We start from the raw sequence: 15,025 nt of genomic DNA, 5'->3' as shown, positions 1-15,025 counted from the left end.
AGATTACTTTGTGCAGAGCCCAGCGAGGCTCCTGGGGCAATTCGTTCTGTGAGCCCAGAGAGGCTCAAGGTCAGTTCATTGTGCGTGAGCCTGCGAGGCTCTTGGGGACATCTGTCTTGGTCCCGAGTCCCCCGAGAGGGACTCCAACGACGCCTCATTGTTCTTTGAGCCCCGAGTGGCTCTCCAGTTGTTCTGGGGTCCCCCGAGAGGGGCCCCCCTGCCCACATTCGTGACGAGCCCTGAGAGGCTCAGGGCATTTCCTGGTCTTTCGAGCCCAGAGAGGCTCTTGCGCCCACAGTTGCTTTGCGAGCTCCGAGGGGCTCAGGGTGCCAGTTCGTTGTTCTAGATCCCAGGGAGGCTCATCAGTGCCACAGTGGTGGTTCTTGAGCCCACGAGGCTCCAACGTTGCGCTAACTTTCCCTGCATCAGTTGCCCAGCACTTTGTGGGCAACTGCCACGTTTAGGCCCTGACATCGGGACACAGGGACTGTCACAGGTGGTGACTTATCTGAGTTATGCGCAACTGTGTGTTTTTGCTTACACCTCTGAATGGGTAGATTATTCATCATGTGTTCTCTTGTGCTTTGTCCTTTTACACCGCTGAATGTATTGTGATGCATCATGTGTTTCCTTCCTTAGACCCCTACAGGTATAGCAATACTTAGGTGGTTTCCTTCTTGCTAGTACAGGTGGTGCTAGCAGAGCCCAGGTTCCCTAGTGTAATCTCCTAAAATAGTGAGGGTTGCATAGGTGGTGCTCACCTGGTACCAGTTGTGACTGGTTGTATGTTATTTTTGTGCTACAGTGATAATTCTATGATCTAAAAAGTGCTAAATTCAAAAGTGCTGATTCCTGACAGTGGTCCAGGTGGCCCTGTCTTGTACATAATCCCCTGTAAATTCTGCCCCTGCCTCTGGCACAATGTAAAGTGTGTGTTTTATCTAATGTATGTTTATTGGAATACAAAGGCTATTTTTCATATAACCTTGTGTGGAGTTTCCTTTGTGGTGGGTCTTGGGTGTTGTTTCTGGGGTGCATGCGCAAATACTTAACTCATACCGCCTCCAAGTTTAGCCTTGCTGCTCGCGCCACGTTACCTAGGGGGTGAGTAGGGGTTATTTTGGTGTGTAACTCCCTTGCCCTGACTTAGGAGTGGTGGTCTCTGACTGACTTTGGTGCAAGCCCTGGCCAGCCAGAGATCCCATTTCTAACAGTTTTGCTTGGAGCATGAGTCATAATTTATACGCCATTTGCGCTCCAAGTTTTTGCAAATGTTTTTTTCTTTTTTTAAGGCTTCTGTAAACCAGGGTGCAGGTGGATGATGAAAATTGTGCGATTGCAAGCGCAAAGGTAGGCATGCATCGGCAGCCTGTGCAAGCCAGGTGTTTATAGCGGCAGAAGTAGCAGCACTAGTATCTTCCATGGGTGGTCTAGTGCTCTTGAGACATGAGTTGAATTTGTTTAGGTCCAAATTTATTCCAATTTCTGGATAATCTGGGTTCTGTGGGATTAGAGGGGGTGTTTAATTGCTGACCTAGTTTAATAGTGAAGGTCACTATATAATGGTCAGACCATATAATGGGTGATGGAGTTTTACAATCAATATCCTCCAGATTAGAAAGAATGGGGTCCAGAAGGTTCCCTGCTTTGTGCATGGGGCCGGAATTGTGTAGAGAGATATTTAAAGCAGCCAAATCTTGTAAGAGATTGCTGCTGGTAGTGCATGAGGGATCATTTAGGTGCAAATTAAGGTCACCGATAATGGAGAAATTTGTAGAGCTCTGAATTAGCGGTGCTACATACTCAGGAAGGGAGGCTGCCCAAGAATTTGCTGGGCCTGGGGGGCGGTAGATAAGTAACCCAGAGAAAGTAAAATTGGGAGAAAGCAAGAGCTTAAATAGACCTGCCTCACAGTTAGGTAGTGTGAAATCTTCCCATTTGCAGGAGTATAATCTGTTGTAGACTATGGCTATACCCCCGCCCTCCTTCTTAGGTCTATTTTTCCCCACATAAGTGTAATTGTCGGGGAGAGCAGCAGCAATATCTGGGCCAGAATGATCTTTTAGCCAAGTCTCTGTAAGAAAGAGAGCTGCTGGTTTCTCTGAGACAAGAAGATCAAAAATTTCTCTCCTATGTTTGCCTGGTGATCTGCAGTTTAGGCTGATCAGCTTCCTGGGTTGGGTCTGGTCAGTGACTGTAGATTTGGCACTTAAGGGAGGGAAATTCGAGGCATCTATATTGGTTATAGAAGGAAAAGAGGTAAGAGGAAGCAAGCAAATAGGACAGGTACAAGGGGCACAATGAGGGTTAAAGGTAGTGCAATGGGCATGCGGGGAAGGCCTGAGTTTAAGAAGGGCTTCCCTAGAGTAAGTATGGGATAGCCCTGACAGGAGAGGGCTAAGGGCTACGGCCCCTGGTCCCGGCCCGTCGCGGACGGGCACAGACGGGCTTGCCTTAGGCGCGCCCGCTGCGCTCGTCCGCTGCGCTTCCTAGGGTTGCACATTTATATATGTGTGCCGGCAGATAGATAAGGGAGGGCGTAGCCTCCAAGTGGGCGTGGCTAGCGGCCTCGCCACTGATGGCGGCGGCAAGATTTCTCTATGGACACCGGTCCTATAACAAGCAGCAAGTAAGTAATATTAAAAGCAATCCAAGTTTTAAAATCAAGTTGTGCAAGTGGCTGTGGTGCTTCCTCCCGGATTTCCGCCTCAGGAGAAGTGTTTTTGCAGGCGCTCGTAGTCAGCGCAGCTTAATGCTAGTGGGCGGGGGGCGTGGCCTCCAAGTGGGCGTGGCTAGCGGCCTCGCCACTGATGGCGGCGGCAAGATTTCTCTATGGACACCGGTCCTATAACAACTACTGCCAGGTGGAGAGAGTCCCCCTCCCCTGGCTGAAAACATTGGCCTCTTAATAGGCCCATCTGCATCCCCAACTGGCTCCACCACAAGATCAAGGGCATTTCTTGCTTCTACCCAGGCCCTCGCCGCCTTTTGGTAGTCATCCTTTTTAGAAATGCCTACTGTAGCAACTTTCAATTTCCTGCACAGATGTTTGAGCAGTTTTACAGTGTAGGTTTCCAACCTCTCTTCTTCAAATTCAAGATCCATAGATGCAACAGATGCTGGTTTACTCATGGTAGTAAAAATTGGGAGTTTCCAGGAAAAACTAATAGTCCAAGGAAAAAGATTCTTAAAAAAGTATGTGGTCGCGCTTGGTCTGCACTCACTAATAGTGTACACCAATCACTGTATATGAAACACAAATGCAAAGTCCAAAACCTCACCGCTGACCACCAATGTTAGATCTGGGGGTCTCTAGTTGGCAATGGTATTCACCTTTGTCCAAATAGGGACCCTCACTTCTAAGTCAGGATAAGGGGATTACACTACTTAATAACCCCTGTTCACCCCCTTGGTAGTTTGGCACGAGCAGACAGGCTTATCTCAGAGGCATATCCTGCATTCTAATGTTAAGCATGTGTGAATATACACAGTAATACATTGAAAACACTACAGATGGACACAACACAGGTTTTATAAAAAATAGTATTCTTTATATAGACTTAAACACAAGACCACAAACGACAAAAATCCACAATACTACACTTAAGATTGCTTTTCAAGAGGATCAAAGTTACTTAGTTCAAGTTGATGATAAATGTGACAAAGTTCTCAACAAAGTACATGGATGCATAACGCAAAGTAAGCAAAAGGCTCGCAAAAGGGGAGATTTGTCGGTTCTGTGATCCGGGGGAGAAGATGTGTCGTGCCTCAATGCTCGCTGAGAGTAGGGGATGCGTCGTAATCCTTATCGGTGCGGAGGTGATCTGTAGATTCTCGGCCTGCGGGCCCGTTGCGGTGCGCAAGATGGTGCCTTGATGCGATGATCCAGTTGCGATGCGAGAAGATGGCGCCCTTGATCCGACGATGCGATGACGATGCGTAGAAGCCCTGGCAGCCTTGCAATGACTCTGTACATTGGAGCCACGACAGGCCCTGAGAAATGCTTCTCCGGTGATGCGATGGTGACTCTCTCAATGGCATCACGCTTCTCCGGTGATAGAATTCACTTTTCGATGCCCCAACTACCCCTTCTTATATGTGAGTTAGCATCATATGGCTAACTAATGAAGTTCGTATATGCACCTATGTTGAATTATTCCGCTTGCTACTTTTCTTATTCAAATGTACGTGTGACTATATTAGTTCCTTAGCTTAGCCTGTGTGCCACCATTTTGTGTATCCCTCTGTGTCCGCGGGCCTTACTCGCTCATCTGCCCCTCCCGCAGGAATAGAGAATTTCACTAAGACAGCAGTTTTCGTTTCTCGGCTTACTGTGGCCGAAACTAACAAGTCTCTTTATCAGTAATGTTCTCATGCCCCAGAGACGCCGAAGCCTAGCTCCATGGCCTTGAGTAAAGATAGCGATGTATCCCTTGCAGGTGCAGATGCCTGCTGCATGATGGCATTGTTCGCTGGTCTGGGTTTCAGTAATTTTCCACAAGGGGCGTACCCCAATGAACTGTGTTGCATTATAATGTATTGCTGTGATGCAGAGAGTCAGTCCTCTCGTTCGCACTCCTAGGAGTGAGGTCGGACAGGGCCCTCTCATATGAGTGTTGTTTGGCCTAATAAAGACTTTTGTTTATTCTTCTCCACTGTCCGGCTGACTTCCTATATAATTACTATAGGTGAGTGCGGTAAGTCACTCGGGTGGATTTGAGCCACGTTTATCACCAGTGATGCGACAGCAGGCAGCTTTGATGAACACAGGCTTCCAGAGAGATGTGGCGAAGGCTTGCTTCTCCGGCGATGCGAAGATTTCAGCAGCGGCGGCGATACACTTCCTCTCAATGCGTCGCGCTTCCAGCTCCCAGCGACATGCAAATGTCTGGAGTTGAGAATTCCCAGCAAGGAAATTCAGAGGGGAGCTGGAGATGAAGTCTTTTGTCCCTGAGACTTCAGCAGGAGGCAAGCACAGTTCAAGCCCTTGGAGAATATTCTGTAAATGTTGAGAGTCCTTAAAAAGTTCCTTCTCCTTTCCTTGGCAATGAAGCAAACACTGGAGGCCAACCAAGCAAACAGCACACTGGCAGAGGGGCTTTCAAACTCCTGCAGCTTCCTTGGTTCTTCTCCTTGGCAAAAGATTTCTTGTTACAGAAGTGATCTAATTTCTTGGGATCAGGGTCCCAATATTTATACCCCAAAATCCTTTGTTCTTTGAAGGCAGAGAGGCTTCTGCCTAGTCCAAACCAGTTCCTGAACACTCTGTTTACATGACTCTCTTCTTCCTTTCACTGTGCAGGGCAGAGACATCAGCCGCCCCACATGAGGTGGTGCCAGCACAGGGGAGGGAAGATACAGCTCTGGAGCACTTTGTTGACAAGATTCCTTCTCTCCTTTCACAGTGCAGGGCAGAGACATCAGACAAGCCACGGGAGCTGGAGCCATCATTGTAGAGGGAAGGCCCAGCCCTAGTCAGGCCCCAGGTGCAACTCCTCCCTCCCATCTAGATGCAGATCTCTCTGTTCACCACAGGGCTGCCCCAGACTGTCTCCTGAAATCCCCCAGCACTTGCACTCACAAATCCAGACAAGGAATACATAACCTAGCAGAGGCAGGCCTCGAAAGATAGGCAAGAAAATTCCTACTTTCTAAAAGTGGTATTTTCAAATACAGAATATTAAAAACAACTGTACTAAAAGATGTATTTTGTTATTCTGAGTTCAGGCATACTAAATTCCAATTTCTACCATGTTCCCTCAGTCAGTTAGGATTATAAGAAGATAATATTCTAACTGCCCATTTTAGCCTACGGAGAACAGGTAGCCTTCAATAGTGAAAAACGAAAATGGCTGTAATTCTCTATTAGGACATGCTACACAGACCAGAGCATGTCCTACCTTAGACTTACAATGCACCCTGCCCTCGGGCCTACCATAGGGGTGTCTAATATGAATCAAAGGGAAGGTTTAGGAATTGGCAAGTGGGTGTTCTTGGCCAAGTCGACATGGTGGTGCTAGACTGCACACAGGCCGTGCAATGGCAGGCCTAAGACACACTTTACAAGCTACTTCTGTGGGTGGCACCCCTGGTGCTGCAAGCCCACCGGCAGCATTTGATTTCCAAGCCCTGGGCACACATGCTGCACTGTACTAGGGGCTGACAGGTAAATCAAATAACCCAATCATGAAACCACCAATGAGTACATCAATTTAACATATGGTGCACTCGCACTGTGGCACTGAATAGCAGGGACTCAGTGCCCAAAGCATATAACCAGCAAAAACATATCAAAACAGAGGAGGCAATCCGTCAAAAATGGAAGGGAGGCTCACGCCAATGATGCCCGGTCTAACAGTTTATATAGAATCAGTCTGCACATATTGGGAAAGAAAATGATTTCCTGTATATTCAAACACAGCTTTAATGAAAGATTGAAGAAAAAAGAAGAAAGAGAAGAACATTCAGTCTACTCCACTTTACCTCTTTGATGAATATTTCTTATTTATTTATTTTGTACCATTTGGGATTTTTTTGCACATATTAAGGATAACACACTCTATACCGTTTAGGCACACGTGAGATGTGGTAGGCCCACCCTCTACGAGTGTAAAGTTCCCCCAATAATGGGATTATGGAACAATAAGGACATTGACTAGCAGGTTTAGAGTGGGTCCTGCCTTTACTATGGAATTGCATATCCTGCATTCTAATGCTAACCTCAATCTTCACCCCAGTCCTGACAATAAACATAATCCTAACACTAACCCTTGTCCCACACTGTAACCCTGACCTCATCTCTCACCCTACTCCAGGCCCTCACCCTAATGCTCACTTTTTTATCTTAGTCCTGATTCTCTCCCCCGGTCTCTTTCCCTTACCATAACTCTAACCTTGACCCTAACTGCTTACCTTTCCACTCCCATCTCCCTTCTCACTGTTTGGGTTCACACTCCCTGTTCTTAAAACCTCATATTTAGAACACATATACATCTAACTGAACTATTCTATCATTTCCAGTGTTCCTAACCCTTGCTGCCTCTGACCCATAATCCATGGTGTCCAATTCACCTCACCACTGGTGCCACCCCTTTCTGCTACCCCATGTTGCCCCCAAACCATAGTGCATGGTCTCCAGTGCCCCCCCCCCCCCCCTTGCTGCCCCATCCCGCCTTCTTGCAAATCACCAAAAACCCTACAGTACACTGCATGAACTGACAGCCCAGCACCTCTACTACCCTTTTATATATATGAAGTGTCATGGCATGCTTTCTGCTTGACAATCAGTGAACGGCCAAGTGCGTAACTACCATTGGTGCAACAGGTGCGCGGCACCCTTGCCCAGAGCCCTGAGGGGGCATTTTCCTTAATAAATCTGTGGCATTTTTCCTGCGCGTCTGTGCACAGCTACTTCCGCACCTTGTACTGCTCCAATCTCCCTCCTCTGCCTGCGTGATGGCACTGCCGGCATTGAGCAAGTTACCCATGCCAGACTGCATGTGTGTTGTCTTGCCTGCACGCTGGCTCACATAGATGCTGCATGGTTGCGCATGCGCGAGGCATTCACTGCACCGGGCCGCCCTGGACCACATCTCACATCTCACACCAAAAACCAACTCTTTGCCCCAGGTCACAGTGTCCCAGTGTCCCAGGCGTGCAACACCCAGTAGGCTCACGGGGCTCCTGCGGCTGCGCGTATCCGCTGCTCCCGGCCCACGCGTGCGGAGGCGCCCATGCTGATGAGGCTGCGCCTGCTCTGTGACTCCCATAAGGCGCTATCCACCTGTGTGTAATCAGGCTGTCCCATAGCCCCACAAGCCGCTATCCGTAGTAGCGGAATCTTCTCTCATGACCTCCACCTCTGAGAGGGGCGCTCTAATACAAGGCGCTATCCGCTACTGAAGAGGCAGTCTCGTGACCCCCCCAGGGCGCTATCCGCAGCAGAGGAGTCTGCTCTCATGACCTCCACCTCTGAGAGGGGCACTCTAATAATCTCAAAAGGCGCTATCCGCCTCTGTGGAGGCTTCTCTCATGACCCCACAAGGCACTATTCGTCTCTGTGGAGGCTTCTCTCATGACCCCACAAGGCACTATCCGCCTCTGTGGAGGCTTCTCCCAGGACCCCACAAAGCGCTATCCGCCTCTGTGGAGGCTTCTCTCAGGACCCCACAAGGCACTATTCGCCTCTGTGGAGGCTTCTCTCATGACCCCACAAGGCACTATCCGCCTCTGTGGAGGCTTCTCTCAGGACCCCACAAAGCGCTATCCGCCTCTGTGGAGGCTGCTCTCATGACCCCACTAGGCGCTACCCGCCTCTGAGGAGGCTGCTCTCTTGACCCCACAAGGCACTATCCGCCTCTGTGGAGGCTGATCTCATGACCCCACAAGGCGCTGTTCGCTACCGATGATTCTTTTCTCATGACCCCGCAAGGCGTTATCCGCCTTTGTGGAGGCGGCTCTCATGACCCCACAAGGCACTATCCGCCTCTGTAGAGGCTGCTCTCATGACCCCACGAGGCGCTGCCCGCCTCTGAGGAGGCTGCTCTCTTGACCCCACAAGGCACTATCCGCCTCTGTGGAGGCTGATCTCATGACCCCACAAGGCGCTGTTCGCTACCGATGATTCTTTTCTCATGACCCCGCAAGGCGTTATCCGCCTTTGTGGAGGCGGCTCTCATGACCCCACAAGGCACTATCCGCCTCTGTAGAGGCTGCTCTCATGACCCCACGAGGCGCTGCCCGCCTCTGAGGAGGCTGCTCTCTTGACCCCACAAGGCACTATCCGCCTCCCAATGCTTGATGCTGATTACTCTGCTGACCGTGGAGGGCGGAGTCGAGGACCGCGGCCTGTCATTGCACCTGCCCCTCCCCCCCACCCTCTCCCCGCACCACTTCATGGCTCGCATCGCTAATGAAATGTCGTTTAGGTTCGCAGGCTGTTCGGACGAGGGAACATCTGCTTATTGTGCATGAGCTGAATAGCAGATGCTGCGTTATTAGCCAGCTCTGGTGGGGTGGGGAGGGGGGGGGGGGTCTCTCTCTTCTCCTCAGCTGCCCCCTCGGGCTGCGAGGAGGAGGGGTGCGAGGTTTGAGGCCACTTGTGAAGGGTAAACCGCAGGACCAGAAGCCAGAAACCTCACTGCAAGGGATGCGGAAAGGAAAGGGAGGAGACATGTGGAAAGGGAAATGGAGGGACGGAGGGAGCACGGGGAAGAGAGTACAGAGGGAGGGCAGCGAGGAAGATAGGAAGAAGGAAAGTGCTGTGCTTAGAGGGCAGTATCTTCGTGCAAGAGCCTGGACACATTCATTTTGGTGAATCGTTCCTTATTTAATGGTAGGCACTTAGGTTACAGACAGGGCCTGACAGGGCTTGTTAGGGATTGGTTTGCCCTCCAACATTCTACGCATTGTGTCATATTTACAGTATCCACGCTCAACATTCCATGCATCATCACATTCTTACTGCATCAACACACAGACCTCTATCTATCATCACATTCTCACAGCATCCATACTCAACATTCCATGCATCAGCACATTCTAACAGCATTCACTTGCAGACCTCTATCTATCATCACATTCTTACAGCATCCACACGCAGACCTCCACGAAGCATCACATTCTCACAACATCCACGCTCAACATTCCATGCATCATCACATTCTTACAGCATCCACACGCAGACCTCCACGAAGCATCACATTCTCACAACATCCACGCTCAACATTCCATGCATCATCACATTCTTACAGCATCCACACGCAGACCTCCACGAAGCATTGCATTCTCACAACATCGACGCTCAACATTCCATGCATCATTTTCATTTCCAATCTTTATTTCGGCCATTTGGCCATAAAAGATACACAATACACATATACAATCACACATAATCATTTCGTGAACGGATAAAAACCATTGGAATGCATGTGCTAAAAAATGCTATACAAACTATGCATCTAAAAATTTTTTAAGAAGGACCCAACACTTTTAAAATACGATTACGCGTATGCCAAACATTGGGTAGAAATTTTGTTAAAGCAAAAACAGTTGGGCCAGAAATATCAGATTTTAAAATCCTGTACATAGGTGCGTATTCCCTGCTGCCCATATTCCTTATCAACGGGAGAAGCCAATATTTTCTTGCTACCTTGTAGGCTGGGCAGAAAAAGGCCACATGCAAGTCGGTTTCCTCCGTTGCATCACAAACCGGACACTGCTTTGTGGTGGGAGCCGATGACCAGGCGCTTGTAAAGGACCGGAAGGGCAGTGTGCCGTATCTCGATTGGAGAAACAGCTTTCTGGCAAGTACGGGGGAAATGGGATCCAGTACCTTCTCAAACCAATACAGATCCTTGCTTTGCAGAAATACGGAGGATAAGGACCCTTCTTCCTGGGTAGCTTGGGCCCTGGCGAATTTGTGTTCGTGATATACGTTAGCCAGGGACCTTTTGGAGATGTTTAGTGCGGCATTCGCCGGCTCAGTCCATAAGTCAGGGAGCCCTATTTCCATGCAAGTGACTTAGATGTTTTTGATCCAGGGGATATTGAGCGCTTTTGGGTGATTCAGAAGTTCGACCAGTTCCGCCCTGTATTCTGCAAGGTCATTGCTGCTCCACAGCCTGCGCCAAAAGGCTATGGGTCTCAGGCTTATTTCATCTGCTAACGGTCGTAAACCCAAGTCAAGCCTCAAGGGGAGGAGCGGGGTGCTGGTCGGGAGTGCGGCTATCTGTCTTATAAACTTGTTTTCCGTTAGTGACAGACTCCGGCAAGGTGTGTGACCCCACAGTTCCACCCCATACATAATCGCTCCCCTAGCCTGGGCCTTATATATCTGGATTAGTGCCCCCAATGTACGGTATGTTGAACCGGTCATCATCCGGGCGATACCTCCAGTGGTTTGGATAAGTTTGAGGTTAGCCCTACTCTGATGGGATCCCCAAGTCATGGTTTCGTTAAGAGTCACACCAAGGTATTCAAAGGTGGCTACTCTCTCGAGCCGTGCAGCTCCCAATTGCGGATTTGGCCGCAGTTTTTGGCTCGGATTCAAGACCATGAATTTGGTTTTTGCCGCATTGATTTCCAGCCCCCTATCAGTACAGAAGGCCACAAAGGAATCCAGAATCTCTGTATACCCATAGGGGTTTTAGATAGCAGCAGGGTGTCGTCCGCAAACATAATTGCGGGCACGCTGCTGCCATTTAATTTGGGGGCGTCAGTATAGTCAGTGGTGTTCAGGTGGGCGATTACCCCGTTGACGAAGAGGCAAAACAGGGTCGGTGCCAGCACACAACCCTGCCTTACCCCCCGGCCAACGGGGAATCTATCGGTCAGTTCCCCCGACCTCACACACCTCACCCGGGCGTAATTATTGTGGTGCAGCCTCTGTAAGATCAATAGGATGTCCGGGGGAACGCCCATCTCTGCCAGGACGCTCCAAAGTTTCCCCCTGGGCACCAGGTCGAAGGCGGCCCGTAAGTCCACAAAAATTGTGTACAGACTACCGCCCTCGAATTTTGCTGCCCTCCAATAGATTAGGTTTAATCTGAAAACCTGGTCCACCGTGGATACCCCCTTCCTGAATCCAGCCTGGTAGGGGCTAAGGGCACCCACTTCCTCCATCCAGTCCTGGAGTCGGTTCAGGAGAACCCTACCAAACAGTTTCTGTGCCACGTCTATTAAACTGATTGGTCTGTAGTTGGCTGGGAGGAGAGGCAAGCCCTTTTTAAAGATGGGGACCACCTCTGCCCCCAGCCAAGTACTAGGGATCTCCATGCCGCCGAGAACTCCATTGAAAAGGGCAGCAAGGTAAGGGGCCCAGACAATGTTTAAACATATCCCCTGGTAAACCATCCAGTCCTGGCGCCTTCCCGGAGGCCAGACCTGAAATGGCAGCAGTGACCTCGCCCAACGTTATTGGCTCCCCTTCATAACCCGGCCAGCCCACCTCAGTGTCAGCAGGAGATTCTCCCGGAAGTGAGCCTGCCACACCCCTGGGGCAATGTTGGGCTCTAGTGCCGATTGTAAATTCCCCGATCCCCCGTTCACTATCCTCCAAAACAGGCGTTGGTTTTGGATCGCTAGGGCCTTGGTGAGTTCTTCCCACTGGTTTTCCTCCCATTCGGCCTTAGCGTGGGCAATGAGTTTCTTGTAATCTCGCCTGCTTTGCTTAAGGCTATCCCCCCCTGAGCCCTCCTTGATTAATCTGAGGAGTTCTGTTTTTGCCCGTCTGCATGCTGGGTTATACCATGATGTTTTGCCTTGCCGCCCCCCTCTTGGCTTCCGTGAACTACAGGTGAAATGAGGTGCCGCAGCTTTTATGAGGTCCTCATGCGCCTTGTACAGTTTGTCCTGGGAGTCTTTGTTATTTGCCTCCGTATCCAAGCTCCCCACAATTTCCAAGATGGGAGTTATCCCATCATAGAACATGGGGAGTTTATTCTTGCTTGTAACCAAGTGCTCCCACCTGATTCTTCTCCTGCTGTTGTCTAGGAGAAGCGCAGGCTTATTCCCTTCCGCGTTAGTCACGGGAGCTTGGGGGCCAGGGTGGGCAAGGTCAAGCTCAAGTGCATTGTGGTCACTGTCGGTCCTTTCCCTCACCCTAAAGTCCTGGATTGTCGGCCACTTCACCATTTGGGCCAAGACATAGTCCAGACGGGACTCTCTTCCCGGTCTATTGTAGGTGGTTTTACTAGGCATGTCGGATTTCATTCGCCCGTTACAAGCTCTGATTCCGCACTTTAAGGTGAGGGCTGTAATTTGTAGTGCTAGTGGAGTCCAAGCCTTCGGGGGTGGAGCTTCCACTAGGGGCCTCTTCTTCCGATGATAACCCGTCCAGAAGGCCGGGGAGTGGCTCGAAGTGAGAATTAAAATCCCCTCCCACTACATAGAAAGAATCACTTGGTAGATCAGATATATAGTTGGAGAGTTCATCTATAGTTGGTGATTCCTTTGCAATTCCCGTTGGCCTAGAATAGATGTTGATGAACAAAAGTTTGGCTTGGTTAGGCCATAATAATGAAACCACAAGGATATCTTCAGAGTTAGCCGACAACCGTGTAGCCACGCAGCTCAAGTGAGATGCGACCCAGGTCGTAAGCCCCCCTGACGGACGGCCTTTGCCTTCCCACCTCGCTGGAATGAAGAATGACATGTAGCCTTGGTGACCATAGTCCTCTCTGGCCCAGGTTTCCTGGAACATACATACATCTCCAGTCTCAATATAATTTGCCCAGTCCGGATCACCCAGTTTATTGGCCAGTCCAGCAACATTCCAGCAGATTAGCCTCAAATGTTCAGGGGTGTCAGTTGCCGCGCCAAGAGGGTTGGAAGAAATGGTTCCAGACTCTACTGCAGTCGGAAGTTTTGACACATTACCAACAGTAGGGGCAGATTGCTCAGAAAGACTACAAGAGCCGTTCTCCACAAGTATTGACTTATTCAGTATTCCAGAGGCGTTGTCAACCTTGTGGGCAGATAGATCAAAGAGACTGCTGGTGCCATTATCCAGAAACACTGGATCATTCAGTGGGCCAAGGGTTTTACCTACAATCGGGGTAGATGGCTCAAAAAGTCTGCAGGAGCCGCAATCTTGAGTCACTGGCTTGTGAGTGGAAAGTCAATCGACCCCATCCAAGCCATTCAGGCAATTGAAACGGTTGAAATGAAAGTAGGGTGTGTCCGGCAAATGCAGATTTGGGCGTTGTACATAATCCTTGTGTCTGCGTCTACGTTCCACCCTTGTCCATTCATCATGCGGTGGAGCATAATGCATGCGAATAGGGGGGAAAAAGAAGGATACTGGAAGGGTCTGAATAGTGGAGTCCAGTGATCTATTTATTCCTTCACAGATATGCAGAACAGTGCCCGGATCTTTAAAAGTTACCAAAATACAATCCCCTATTATTGTTTTTCTGGTCTTCCCTAACCAAGGGACCCTTCTAACCATAATAATCTCATTATTAAAATGCGATGGTAGGGGTCGATTCCAGTTTAGCCATTTAATGACCTTTTTCTTTAGGGATTGATAGTCTTCATTTCCCCCTGATCTTAAATGGGGGGCACCTGCTAGGACCACCGTTAGACTATTAGCTTCTGGCGGCAAATCTGGTCTCCGTGGTCTTTGGGCTGGGCGGCCCGGGGAGAGTAAAGGGGCGCTGCCGGCTTCTTGGTGGCCATCGTTAATCCCTATCTGTGAGCTTTGAGGGACAGGGTCTATTGGTTGTGAAGGCCTATTGGTTGAATTACTGCGCGGTGCCTGGACTGAAATGGCCATTAATGGCTGCAGGGGGGGGGGGGGCAGTAGGCACACTCTGTGGGGGAACTTTGTCGGCACCCTGTGGGGCTCCTATTTTAGGAGGGTTTCCTGTGGGGAGGTGAGGACCCACATTTTTGGATTGCTTACTAACTAAGGTGTTCAAGGTAGTAAGAGATGTCTCTAATAGAGTGAGCCTAATCTCAACTTTTTTGAGGCTATCGCTAATAGGCTGCAGAAGGTAACGAAGTAGGAGTTCTATACTCCCTATAGATGTGGAAGGGGGAGTTATATTGGATGTATTGGCTACTAGGTCGTTGTTGGTGTCAGCTATGTTGGAACTTGGGGCCTTAGAGGGAAGAGCGATAGTCACGATCTCATTGTCCTTCCCAGATTGGAGTGCGTTTATATGTTTTTTACCAAAATCTAGATGGGATACTTTGGTTTTCCCCCGCCCCCCCCCCATTGATTTCCTACTCCGTTTGCTAGGTGGAGGCCTATGCAACTCCACCACAACACTTTGTTTTGGCTTGCTTTTCTTAGTTACATGCAAAGGGGGAGTTTGGGTAACCAAATTAACGGGGGTGACACAAGTCATGGGAGGAGTTGTGTCAATGGACTTTCCGGGCACCGACCCAGGGTAGCTAGGAATTTCCCGAAGTAAGAGGGGGAAATCCTCAAGGGTCGGGGGATTTAAACTATTGGGGGGCGTACCTTCCTCTTGAGAAATAGGATACGGGATGATCTCAGTCAAGGGTCTGCTCTTCATAG

The sequence above is a fragment of the Lissotriton vulgaris genome, chromosome 3_1 (genome assembly GCF_964263255.1).
Source record: "Lissotriton vulgaris chromosome 3_1, aLisVul1.2, whole genome shotgun sequence".
Lineage (NCBI taxonomy): Eukaryota > Metazoa > Chordata > Amphibia > Caudata > Salamandridae > Lissotriton > Lissotriton vulgaris.
This window is presented reverse-complemented; position numbering follows the sequence as displayed.